Source organism: Phoca vitulina, unplaced genomic scaffold (assembly GCF_004348235.1).
Source record: "Phoca vitulina isolate PV1807 unplaced genomic scaffold, GSC_HSeal_1.0 scaffold11, whole genome shotgun sequence".
NCBI lineage: Eukaryota > Metazoa > Chordata > Mammalia > Carnivora > Phocidae > Phoca > Phoca vitulina.
Genome location: NW_022589714.1, coordinates 22266299 through 22279470, shown reverse-complemented (window position 1 = coordinate 22279470; position 13172 = coordinate 22266299).

Here is a 13172-nt window from a genome sequence, read left to right as displayed (position 1 = left end):
TGTGTGATTTGGAGGATGGCTAGACAAGTCTGAAATTTATAGGGCAGGCCATCAGGAAGGGCAGGTTGGAAATTTTGGCACATGAACTGATACTACAGTCCAGGCAGAAAATCTTTGTCAGGGATACCTCATTTCTGCCCTTAAGGCCTTTCAACTGATTCGATCAGGCCTGACAGATTATAGAGGATAATCTCCTTTACTTAAAGTTAACTAATTGTAATTGTAGCTGCTAATCACATTTACAAAGTATCTTTACAGGGACACCTAGGTTAATTTTTGTTTGAATAACTGGGTACTGTGCCAAGCCGAGTTGATACATTTAGCTGACCACCACACAAACAGAACAGATATAAGCACAAAGAGGGTATTATGGATGGATGAGGTCCCAGAGTTTAGGGCTATTGGAAATATAAATGAGAATGTTTCTTCCTTGAACTTAAAGAAATCTATATACAGTGTGTGTGAAAGTGTAATGTTGGTCTGCTGAAAGTGTATGTGAAAACTTTCACTCTCTCTACCTTCAAATCAGGAAAATATGCAAATAAGACCCAGGAAAAGACATGGGCAAATGAAAACTTACACAAGGTTCTGCTTTATTGCATAGAATGGTAAAAATGAAGAATGAATAAGGGTGTACTTATCACTAGGGAAATATATTTTTCGGCTTTCCTTAAAAAAACAAATCTCAAATATTCCTAACCTAACATAGATAAGACACAGAGACTGTCACCCTGTTCAATATTTATTTGCAGTGTTGTATGCAGTGCTATCCTGGGACTCTCCCTTACAAGTGTTATATTCTTTAATAATAGTTGGCGGGTAAAAGAGAAAAGTTTGTCTTTACTCCTAATGCACCACATTCTAATATATCTGAAATCCAAATATCCAGAAACAAGTAAAAGTAGCTAGTTTCTGATGTCATATTTTGCCCTTAACACAAAAATGTATGAAACAGGAAAAGACAAGGAGCCCTAGAATAAGTTCAGATGCCTTGATTGATGAACACTCACCAATAGAATATATCCATTTTGAACTCTGCCTTTGTTTAGCACCCTGAGGTTTTATTAATAACCCAGGGCAATGCACAATAATAAGACTTAGGATGAGTGAAAGGTATGCTTTCTTTGTAAAGTATGAGAAGCATGATTATAAAAGGGAATGGGAAAAAATAATCTGCATGATGCCCTGACAACAGGAGAATTCTAATGCAGTTCAAATTCAGGGGAGACTACGAATGAAAGCTAAGGAGCTAAAAATTTATTTTCTTAAAACTATGTTTTCCAGTATGTGCCTTGGAGTTACCTCAAGGTGTATGTACACCTCAGTTGAGGCTACTGATACAGAGACTCGAAGGTGGGAAAAGCAAGGCCAATGAAAACAAGGAGCAAATCAAATAGACCAATTTAGACAAGAGGCAGAAGTCTGGACACATTTCCGAGCTAACAAGGTTATTGCAAATGAGCCAAGCAAAAGAGTTTGGATGAAACGCGGCTTTGCCATATTTCTTCCTCCTTCAGGGTCCCTCAAGGTAGGATCAACTTCATCTGATGGAAGGCCTGAGGGAACCTGGCAAGGTTCTGAGAAAGAACATGGTTTTATACAACTTTTCATATATATGTATGCATATGTATACTATATAACATGCATGTATACTATATGTGTGTATATATACATATATGTGTATATATATGTATACTATATATATACATATTTTTTAACTGAGTAGTAGCCTGGAGGCTTTGAGGAAAATCAGGAAAGATTTCTGACAGTTCATGGGATACTTAATTGTCCCTTTTCTCTTCCTATCCACCATAATTACTGACATCATCAAGAATGGGAGACATTTTTTTGTTCCTTTGCTAGAAATCTTATAGTAGTCGAGCATACCCATCTCCTCTGTGATCCTGGTCTGTTATAAATTGGACTGGGCACACAGAGATGAAGCTGAGGCTTTCCAAATGTCCATCTGACCACTCCAGTCTTAAGGGGATCCAGGATCTTGTAATGCTCTTCCTGGACCTATTCCCCAAGGAAATTAGTCTGACTTACATAAGTTATACTAGGTAAGCAGAGATAACAGCTATCAAGGCTACCTTAGAGATATATAAATATTATCTATGATTGAGTAGGTGCTCTGTGAATATATACCCAGAAGACACAGTTTAGGAAAGTAAAATCTTAAAACAGCCTGAAAATAGTCTTGGAGCAGAAATTGACAACCCCCCTTACCCTTCATTAAATGAGCTGCTTGACTGCAGATTTTGAGAATAACCTGAGGCATAAAACTATCTGATATCTAGAAGCAGTGAAAGGGATGTGCACATTGTCTTGTCCAAAACTTACTAGCCACACAGAACAGTGTCTACAATGAATAAAGAATGGGCTTTATTGAATGGGCTATAGATCCAGCTAAGATCCAGATCTATCTGGGATAGCTTTGACCATGTCTGTACTATGCCATGCCATTAAATGCTTTCACAGAAAATTATTACAGTCCTTTAAAATCTCAGAGCACAGTCTGCTGGCATTGTGGTTAATTTGCAGGTAATAAGATTCTTTAATATATTATATGTGTAACTAGGCACCGATCAAGAACAAGTTCAGGAGACATTAGGGATTGTGAAAATTAACCTCAGTGCATTTTGAAAATTCCTCAAATCAGACTTCATTTCTGACCTGCCACCCCTCCAAAAAAACTAGTTTGTAATCATAGACTCTTACACACTACTGACATGATAGGTAAAAGAATTGTGAATAGGGCTCTTTTCTGCATCTTTATATTCACTCTTCTTCATTTGATACATATTGTTAAGTGCCTATCTTGTGTCAGATACTATTCTAGAATTGGACAATACAACAATTAACAAAAGAGACAAAAATGCTTTACCTCAAGAAGCTTAAATTCTAGTTGGTGAGCAATAATATTCAAAATAAATATAAATCATTAGTACATTAGATGACGCATGTTATGGAGCACAATAAAACAAGGAAGTGGGTTATACGTATATGTTAAAGAATTATGATATAAAGCATGTCCAATACCTAAAAAGTAATTTAGGAACATTTTATCTATAGAATAGAAATTTCTTTTGCAATCTGCCTGTGGAGTTTCCAGTTTATGCATAAGTCCACTAAATGTCAAAGCTGTCCATGAAATGTAGGGCACGTTAATATTAAGGAAATCTCCAGGTAACTTCAAAGTCAGAGAGTAATTACTCTGTGTCTCACCTTTACCCTTGTCTACATTATCTCTACCCAGGGGAATGTAGTTTAAATAAACATTGTTGGCCACTTTGCAGAAGAAATAATGTTTCATAAGAATAGGCAGTGGAAAGGAATGTTGCATCTCTTTTGCCTTGAACACCCTGTCTTAGGAATGGTGTCATGAAAACAGAGCCATATTTTAGAAATTGTGTTTGATTATATGTGGATTTCAGATGGATTTTTAATTTTTTTTTCTCAATTACATTTTCCCCCTAAACTGTTGACAAAATTTTCCATATGCTTGAATCATCTCTGTCCAAAATAGAGAGCAAATATATTGATAGATAAGTTAAATATCAGCATTTTAGGAACCTGATATTTTGGGTGAATCAATGTCATAGCTTGTCCACTTCAACATTCAATAATAACAACAAACTGATGAAAATAAAACTTAATTGGAATCCTTACTGATAATAAATTCACCTTCATGTATTTTTTGATATTCTAATAAATATTTTACGATTTAAAGTAAAAGCTTTAATCATTTAGTCTATTTCACTGAAAGATAAAATATTATAAAAATGCCATTAGCTTTTCAACAAAAGTGTATTGGAATATTTTCTATTGGCTAAAATATTGTATTAGAAATGGAATATTTAAAGACTTAAAGCATCTATTGATTTTACACTAAAGACTTGATATAAGATATAGTGAGCGTTCAACTTAGACAAATATAATTAGCATTTATTTCAGTGTGTAATTGTATATTGTAATAAGTTGTATTTCACACACACACACACACACATATACGTGTGCATGTGTGTGCTCACACGCACACACACAAAAATATAATGGGTTTATTTACTTCTTTGTTCCAGACAATAGAGATTTAAATCCTATATGGATAGTTAGGTATAGATAGCTAAGGTTGTATGTGCACTATAGATTCTTGGTTTATAATTAATTAAGAAAAATACTGGGTAGCATTGAGGACATAATCGTTACAGGAAAATCTCTATGAAACACAATTTTGGTGTGAAGAGTAAGACGGGAAATTCAACTTATATAACATTTTTACCTTCCAAAGCTTGATAAAACCATATGTAAACACTGTTGTGTGAAATTACAAATATGAATATTTCAGAAGAGTTGGAGTTTTTCTTTAAATTTCTGTGTGGATGCTTATCTGAGTGCAGATAAAATCTTTGAGAGCAGATTTACCCAAGTAGTTGTTTGCTCTTTTAAACAGGAAAAACACATTTCAAATATATTTGATCACTGCCAAATGCTTGAAAAGTTCATATATTAAGAAATGCTGTAAATAATACCTTTGGGTCCTCTCTGCGTATTAGGCCATATCCAATTTTCTTGGTCCAGTGTTTTTAAAGATTTGTATTGCTTCCAAATTCAGCATAAAAATTACTCCAACCATATGCCTTTGAGAACATATAGTTTTAGTCTCTGGAGAACTGAAGAAATCTAATTATTTTTTCCCCACAACTCAAAAGAGTAAAAAGAGGATATATATGTTTTCTATTTACTATCTCAAAAGATAAAGATTTTCTTTTTCCACATTATTGTGATGCTTAACTCGTAAGGTGTTTGTACATTTGAATTATGGTGCAATTTCAGGAACATACAAATGAAAACAAGATATTTATGATATGAATTATCTGAATTAGAGGCCACATTCTCCAGTTATCTCTGCTAATCATTTACCTGTTATTATTTCATTCAATATATTCAAATTGATGTTATAGTTAAAATTCATCTTCAGATGTTGAAGAATTCAATTTCTTCAACATTTGAAGAACTCATCTTCAAAACGATGTTATAGTTAAGTTGAAACAACACTACTTTATCACATGTAGTAAAAAATCTTAAAAGACTGAGAAAGAGAATAACTTGATAATGACATGAAATACCGTTGTGTGTGCACACATGAGTGTGCATTGGAAAGATTAGGGAAATAGTGGGTAACATTAGAAAATGTGTAGCTGCAGAAATATTAATTATTGTCTTTTCTAACTTATTGTTGGCACGTGAATAGTATAGGTTTTAAATGACAATAGTACTGTTTGGGTTGAATTGTGTTTCCTTGAAGTACTGAATTCTTGTTAATGATACTGTTTAGGGTTAAACAGTTAAATATGTTGTTTAGTGTTGAAATGCACTGATACTTGCAATATACTTTGAAATGCAGAGAATAGTAAAATAATTTGATAGTCCCTGTTGACCTTGAGGCTGTGGCTTACATTTTCATAACTATGTTCTTACTCTCTTTGGACCTCATGTTTAGGGATGGTAATAGTTTTTAAATGTTGCAAGACACTGTGTGCTATGTTGTTGTATTTTACCCTGAAATTTTTAGTGTTGTTTCAACTTAACTATAACATCGTTTTGAAGATGAATTTCTAGAAATAGCCCTTTTTTAGAATACCAAAAAAATTCTAGTTGTGTGTTTCCTGTTTCCTGCCAGTCCACTAATTGAGAAAGTCATTGGTAGGAGAGTGTGACCCAGGACACATACCCTACAGATGGGATTTTGAGATTAGATTGTCACATATTTGATGACACATAAATGACCTCCTTGATTGTGGTAAGTAGGACACTGACAGTTCATACATTGATCACCCTTGAGATATGCGCCAAAGAACTGGTGTATGGAAGGTTAAAGGGAGATCAGCTCACCACAACTTAATTACTGTGGCAACCGTGGCAGTTACACAAATTATGGGTGGTGTGGCTCTTTTGCCTGAACTGGAGAGAAAGAACAAAAGATAGAGACTGACTAAATGTTTACAGTTGCTTCTTCCTTAACTTCTGTTTTGTCTTGACTCAACTTTAGTCCAGCTTCTCTCTTTCCTACAGTCCCTTGCACCCTGTGTTCCCTTAAGCCTGAGCAAGCTCTAAAAAAATGTAGGATGTGACTCCTTTATCATGTTGTTCTGGGAATCAGCTCAACAAAGTGAGATCTTTTTTCTGTCTTGCCCAGTGATCATTTCCTTTTGCTTGTCTAGCTTCCCCTGAGAAGATTTTGCTTATCTCTACTTGCCCTTCCTTTAAACAAACAAACAAACAAACAAACTTACTCTGTTTGATTTTCAGATACTTGTGGATTTCTGAGATTGGAGCATTTTCCTCTTCTGAATAAACCCTCTCTTAATCTAAGTACAGATTCCCACCCCCCCACCCCCCCACCCCCGACAGTGTCTGGTGCTATGATGTGGGCAGAGTGGTAAATGCCCTCAGACCCTGATGTTTTCACCCAAGTATTCATGCCAACTTCTCGGGCCCTTTTTGTCCTTCTGGCCTGGCTGCAGAAATTGAGATCCATGGTGGTGAGTAACAATCCAGTGCTCTGGACATTTATCTGTACTTGCATAACAAGGAGTTACTTCAATTCTACTAAATGGTGCTCTTGCTGGTACTTTTCTTTTTTTTCTTTTTTTAGACTAGTTTTTTTTTTTTTTTTATGTTATGTTAATCATCATACATTACATCATTAGTTTTAGATATAGTGTTCCATGATTCATTGTTTGTGCATAACACCCAGTGCTCCATGCAGTATGTGCCCTCTTTAATACCCATCACCAGGCTAACCCATCCCCCCACCCTCCTCCCCTCTAGAACCCTCTGTTTCTCAGAGTCCATAGTCTCTCATGGTTCGTCTCCCCCTCTGATTCCCCCCCTTCATTCTTCCCTTCCTGCTATCTTCTTCCTCTTTTTTTTTTTTTTTTTTAACATATAATGTATTATTTGTGTCAGAGATACAGGTCTGCGATTCAACAGTCTCACACAATTCACAGCGCTGGTACTTTTCTGACTGATCAGGATTCTTTGTGATTCTTTTCTATTTGTGCAGGACTTTTTCTGTCTCTTTTATGTTGACTGAAACTCTTCCCGAATGGAACTATTCTTGGCTCTTTTGAGGGAAGATTTAATCCCTGGCCCTTTCTATTGAGCAGGACTCTTTCAGGCTCTCTTCTGGTCAAAAGAGAACTTCCTGGATGAAAGTGTTCTTGGTTCTTCCAAGTGAATATTTGCTTCCTGACTCTGAAGCAGGAATACCCAGCTCTTCTGTGAGGCCTTTCTTTTTTTTTTTTTGTTTTTGTTTTGTTACTTCTCATCCAAAGATTGCTCAGAGCAAGTCTTTCAGCTTCTCAACAAAGACTGCACTGGAGACTCAGATGGAGATTGTTCATGGCACTGCTTTTTCCTATTTGACTCCTTTTTCTATTTGATCCTGCTCTCTCCTAGGTCATCTCAATTACTGGGCACCTTCTTTCCACCCTCCAGCAGACTATAAGTTTCACCACTGTGGCACTAATTATTTTCTATACCTTCAAAATGGCAAAAATTTTACTAAGGATAATTTAGAATTGCAATGACAAATTTTGGGCTCTTGCTACCTCCACAAGTTGTGAACCTTTGAAGAACTCTTGAATTTCAGGGGCCCAGAATGCCCCCCCCAGATAATGGTCTGCTTTCTTTACTTGATATGAAGAAGCCAGAAAATGGTTCTTACAATTAAATTTCTTTTTTTAAAATTTTTATTGTTATGTTAATCACCATACATCACATCATTAGTTTTTGATGTAGTGATCCATGATTCATTGTTTGTGTATAACACCCAGTGCTCCATGCAGAACATGCCCTCTTTAATACCCATCACCAGGCTAATCCATCCTCCCACCCCCTCCCCTCTAGAACCCTCAGTTTGTTTTTCAGAGTCCATCATCTCTCATGGTTCGTCTCCCCCTCTGATTTCCCCCCCTTCATTCTTCCCCTCCTGCTATCTTCTTACGTGCACCCTGATGTTTATAGCAGCAATGTCCACAATAGCCAAACTGTGGAAAGAGACAAGATGTCCATAGACAGATGAATGGATAAAGAAGATGTGGTATATATATATATACAATGGAATATTATGCAGCCATCAAAAGGAATGAGATCTTGCCATCTCCCAATTAAATTTCAAACAGTCCCTTCAGCAACCTCAGTATACCTTATCTGAACCTATTCAATCACTTAAAGATCACCTATCTTCTTCTGATGCTACTCCTTCTTTTTCTCTCAAATCTAAGACATTATTACCCTCCATACTTTTCTTTCTCTTTTGTTCCTCCAAATGTGTTTCTGTCTACCCCACCATAATGGGCTTTACATAATGTACCTTACATTATACTACTACTTCTTTCCCTTCACACAAGCGATTTCCTCATTAACAGTTCCTCCATTTCTGCAGGGACCCTAGAAACTAAGGTTTTCCTTTACTCAACCCATAGCACAACCTCACAACCCTAATTTGATTGCTGGTTATGTGCTCAATTTCCTTTGGAAGCCTCAGGTTTCCTCCAAATTCCTGTGTCTGTCTCATATTTAAGGGAATTCTTTGTATTATCACTTGAGGCCCTTTTTGTTTTTTACTCTACATTTCAAAAGAACCCTCCTTCAACTTTAATACTTTTCAAAAAAGTCAATCTATGCTTCCAATAGAACATAACTGGGGGGCTCTTTCATAGGCCTAAGGATTTGCATTAACACCTAATTTTTCCACCAGTACAAATACCTATACTATTATCATGAGAGGCAAGAGTACATATTCACTATCTTATTATATGAATCTAATTGAATAGGTGATGCTAAACCTAACTTCACCTAATATGCTTGGGACTGACATCCTATAAACAATAATTGATCATTTTTCTCTTCTGGTTTGAATGGGACAGCATCTCTATCAAAGCAGCCCACATGAATTCCAAAGTGCAAATCCAGGACAAAATTATTTCTGTGAATTTAGATAGCCCCCAATGAGATATACCAGTTGAAATCTGTCAACTAATTTGATAAGATTTTGTTATCTAACTAATCTAATTAACTCTTATTATATTTTTAGCCAGACTGCCTTTTTTTCTTACTTTAACCATCCCCTCACCTCTGATTTAGGTTTTCCAAGCTCTAGTTGAGCCAAAGTCAAGAAAAACATGTTACAACCACAAGCTTAGGCACAGAATCTTAGCTCCAGAAGGGGATGGTGAACTTCTTTTGTTGCCAGGTTCTCAAAAAGAGGATAGAAATGGGGTGCCCAACTAACTCAGTTGGTAGAGCATGTGACTCTTGATCTCAGGGTTGTAAGTTTGATCCCCATGTTGGGTGTAGAGATTACTTAAAAATAAAATCTTAAAAAAAAAGCAAACAAGAACTGAGAAATAAGGGAACATAAAGGCTACATGGACAAAAACAGGAAAAAGAATGAAAGAATTTTAAGATACCTAGAAATACTAAAATTAATAAAACATTTCTCATCTATTTAATAAAATATAATTAATAAAATTATTTTAAAAAGGGACATAGCATAACATTAGATATTCAAAAAATCATTCCCTTTAATAAAATAGTCATAAATATTAATAGTTTAAAGAATGAAAAAGTTTTAGTTAAAATTAAGAAAATATTGTGCCTTGATCTTTCCATATTTAAGTATTACTACCTTATGGTAGAATTTTAAAGTTTCTTAGATTTTTTTAGATTTAATGTTTTATTTTTCTAACTTATGTTTATGATTGTGTTTTTTAAATATCGTTGGTTACTTCAATTATGTTCAGGTGACTTTTATTTAAATAGTACATTTCTAGTTTTATAGTGAAACTTTATAAATCTAAGAGATTCCACAAAATATTTGGATTTCCAGCAAAATGATTAGTGTAGAACATTCAGTGCTTTATGAGAAGCTGCACTACTTCAACCTATTGATATTCTACCATGTTTTCATACAGGAAATGTCCTCCCTCCCCCTAATCTCTCTTTAGTATGTGCTGCAGACAGCACAAAGAGAGAATAGTTTCTCTGGAGAGTAACTAAGCTAAGGACATTACTTTCTTAACTTTATGATGAACTGCAGATTTCACATTAAGAGGCAAATCCTTCATTTCAAAACATTAACCCATGTAGTACTTAATAATTGAAGCCTGTGTGATTTAGAGTTCAGAAATGAATTAAGTATAAAAATAGATTCTTTTCCTACTTTCCTTTGATTGTGCCCTGGATTTATTGTTATTCATTTTAGAATCTTGCCTTTTAGAACTTTGTTTCAAAGAGAGTCCAAGAGTCATCAATTATTACTGAATTCAGTATCATTTCCTTCTTACTTAAATTACTTGTCAATTAAAATGTTATATTGAAATTGAAATTTATTTGCATTTTATATTTATTAGAAGAGTTGAGGGACTATATTTATTCCCATTTTGTAATGAAGACACTTAAAAATATGTTAATCTATACTAAAATTTTAATATATTCTCATAGTGAAGCATGGATTTGAACCCAGGGAGTCAGGTTCTACAATTCATGCTCTGAGATGGAAGACTAGAAACTCTGCTATTAGAGCAAGGCAGAAGAGACTTGAGATATGCTAGAAATGTCAATATAAACCCATGATCTTTATTTTTAGAAAATGTTAATTTCTCTGTTCTGTACCTGCAATAATTAAAAACTCCTCATCTCTCTTATCACCCTGTTAGTCTCTAGTCATCACGTAAGACAAAGTAATGTGTAGCCTTTACTACTAATTTTGTTCTCTTATACTCTTATAACCTAAAAAAGGATCTTTGTAGGGTGCTAATTTCAGGATGAGTCTGAGATACCTTGTTAAAGAAAGCAAGGGTGTTTCCAGTGTTTCTAGGTGTAGAGACAGGAAATAATACTGTATGACCCAGAAATTCCATTCATAGGTATATTCCCTGGAAAATTTTATGTACATGTGCACCAGGAAATGGATAAAGAATAATCATAGCATCAATACTTTTAATAGCCCAAATCTAGTAACACCAAATAGCAATCAAAACTAAAATGAACAGGGGCACCTGGGTGGCTCAGTCAGTTAAGCAGCTGCCTTCAGCTCAGGTCATGATCCCAGGATCCTGGAATCGAGTCCCGCATTGGGCTCCCTGCTCAGTGGGGGAGTCTGCTTCTCTCTCTGCCTCTGCCCCTGCTCCTGTGCTCTATCTCTCTTTCAAATTAAAAAAAAAAAAATCTAAAAAAAAAAAGTAAAATGAATAAATAATTATTGGTATACAATAATTAGAATTAATGAACAATAGCTATAAACAAAAACCAAGAGTTGAAGTGAGACATGAAGTAATGGATATATATATATATCCATTCAAATATATATATTATATATATAGCATATATAATATTTATATGTATATATAAATCAAAAGCAAACAGTACTTAATGATATTGCTTAGGAATGCATACATGAAGTACAATAATAAAGAAAAGTCAAGAAGTTATTACCGTAAAATAAGATAATGGCCAGTTCTAGAGATGAGTGGAAGCTATGACTAGGTAAGGACAAAACAGAGGATTCTAGGTCCTGACAATTTTCTGTCATAGATGGAGTTGTTATATAGTTGTTTGCCTTATAATTAATTATTAAACAGCACTTTCACATTTTTTGCATTTTTTCTGCATGTGTGTTCTCTGACACAATAAATAAATTAGCAACTTTTTTTTTTTTTCTCTAAAATCTCTCTTTTCATTTACTGCTAGAAACAGACTGGAAATTATTAAGAGCTTTCTTAAATTTCCAAAAGATAGATCTATGGTAGAAGAAAACTTTCACAAAAGAATTTTTCAGCTAATTAACATCTAAAGCTGATTCCCCTGTTCTTCACTATGATCTTACTCTCACTCTGGTCTTTTCTACTGTTTTTAATTATTGTAAGTATGCTTTCTAACTTAAATATACTTCATCATCTCAAATTTTTAGTGCTACTGAATTTAGCTATTTATTACATATTTTTTGTTACTTATTTTTGCTAATAGTTATAAAAAGGCAGCCACCTATTTCCTCCTTTACCATCTGCAGCATGATTTCTTTAGAGGAATATGTTTATTAAGAGATGAGATTTATCTATTAGATCTCTTTAATGCATGTTTATGAAAAAATAGGGAACAGTTTTGTTGTTGTTTTGTTGTTATTGTATGGAAGAATGCTCATAGGACATGGAGATTTACCTTGAAAACCAACTATTGTAAAGGTAGGTAGGTTTAGTTAGAAAGATCAATGCATTGTTATCAGAAATTGTGACAAACTCTTCTCGACAAGTCTATATATTCATGCTGACTGCCACCATCCCATACCATACTTCAGTCCACTGTCAGGTCTACTTAGGATTCCTTCTATAACTTTTATACAAAAATAAAGTATTGATTTTAATCACCCATGTTTAAACTTGATCAGTATGTCCACCAGATCTGCATATTAAACACTATTATTTCTTCAGTCTCAATGTGACAGGTTTCCATTTTGATTTGTTAGGTAAAGCTAATTATATATTTTTAAAAGTTTTTATTTTAATTCCAGTTAGTTAACATACAGTGTAGTATTAGTTTCAGGTGTACAATATACTGATTCAACAATTCCATACAACATCCAGTTCTCATCACAAGTGACTCCTTAATCCCCATCACTTATTTAACCCATCCCTGCATGCACCTCCCTTCTGGTAACCATCAGTTTGTTCTCTATAGTTGAGAGCCTGTTTCTTGGTTTGCCCCTCTCTCTCTTTTTTGCAAAAAACATATTTGATAAAGGGTTAGTATCTAAAATATATAAAGAACTTATAAAACTCAACACCCAAAAATCACATAATCCAATTAAAAAATGGGCAGAAGACATGAATAGACATTTTTCCAAAAAAGACATCCAGATGGCCAACAGAAATATGAAAAGGTGCTCAACATCACTCATCATCAGGGAAATGCCAATCAAAACTACAATGAGTTATCACCTCACACCTGCCAGAATGGTTAAAATCAACAACACAAGAAACAACAGGTGTTGACTAGGGTGTAAAGAAAGGGGAACCCTCTTGAATTGTTGGTGGGAATAAAAACTGGTACATATACTCTGGAAAACAGTATGGAGGTTCCTAAAAAGTTAAAAATAGAACTTCCCT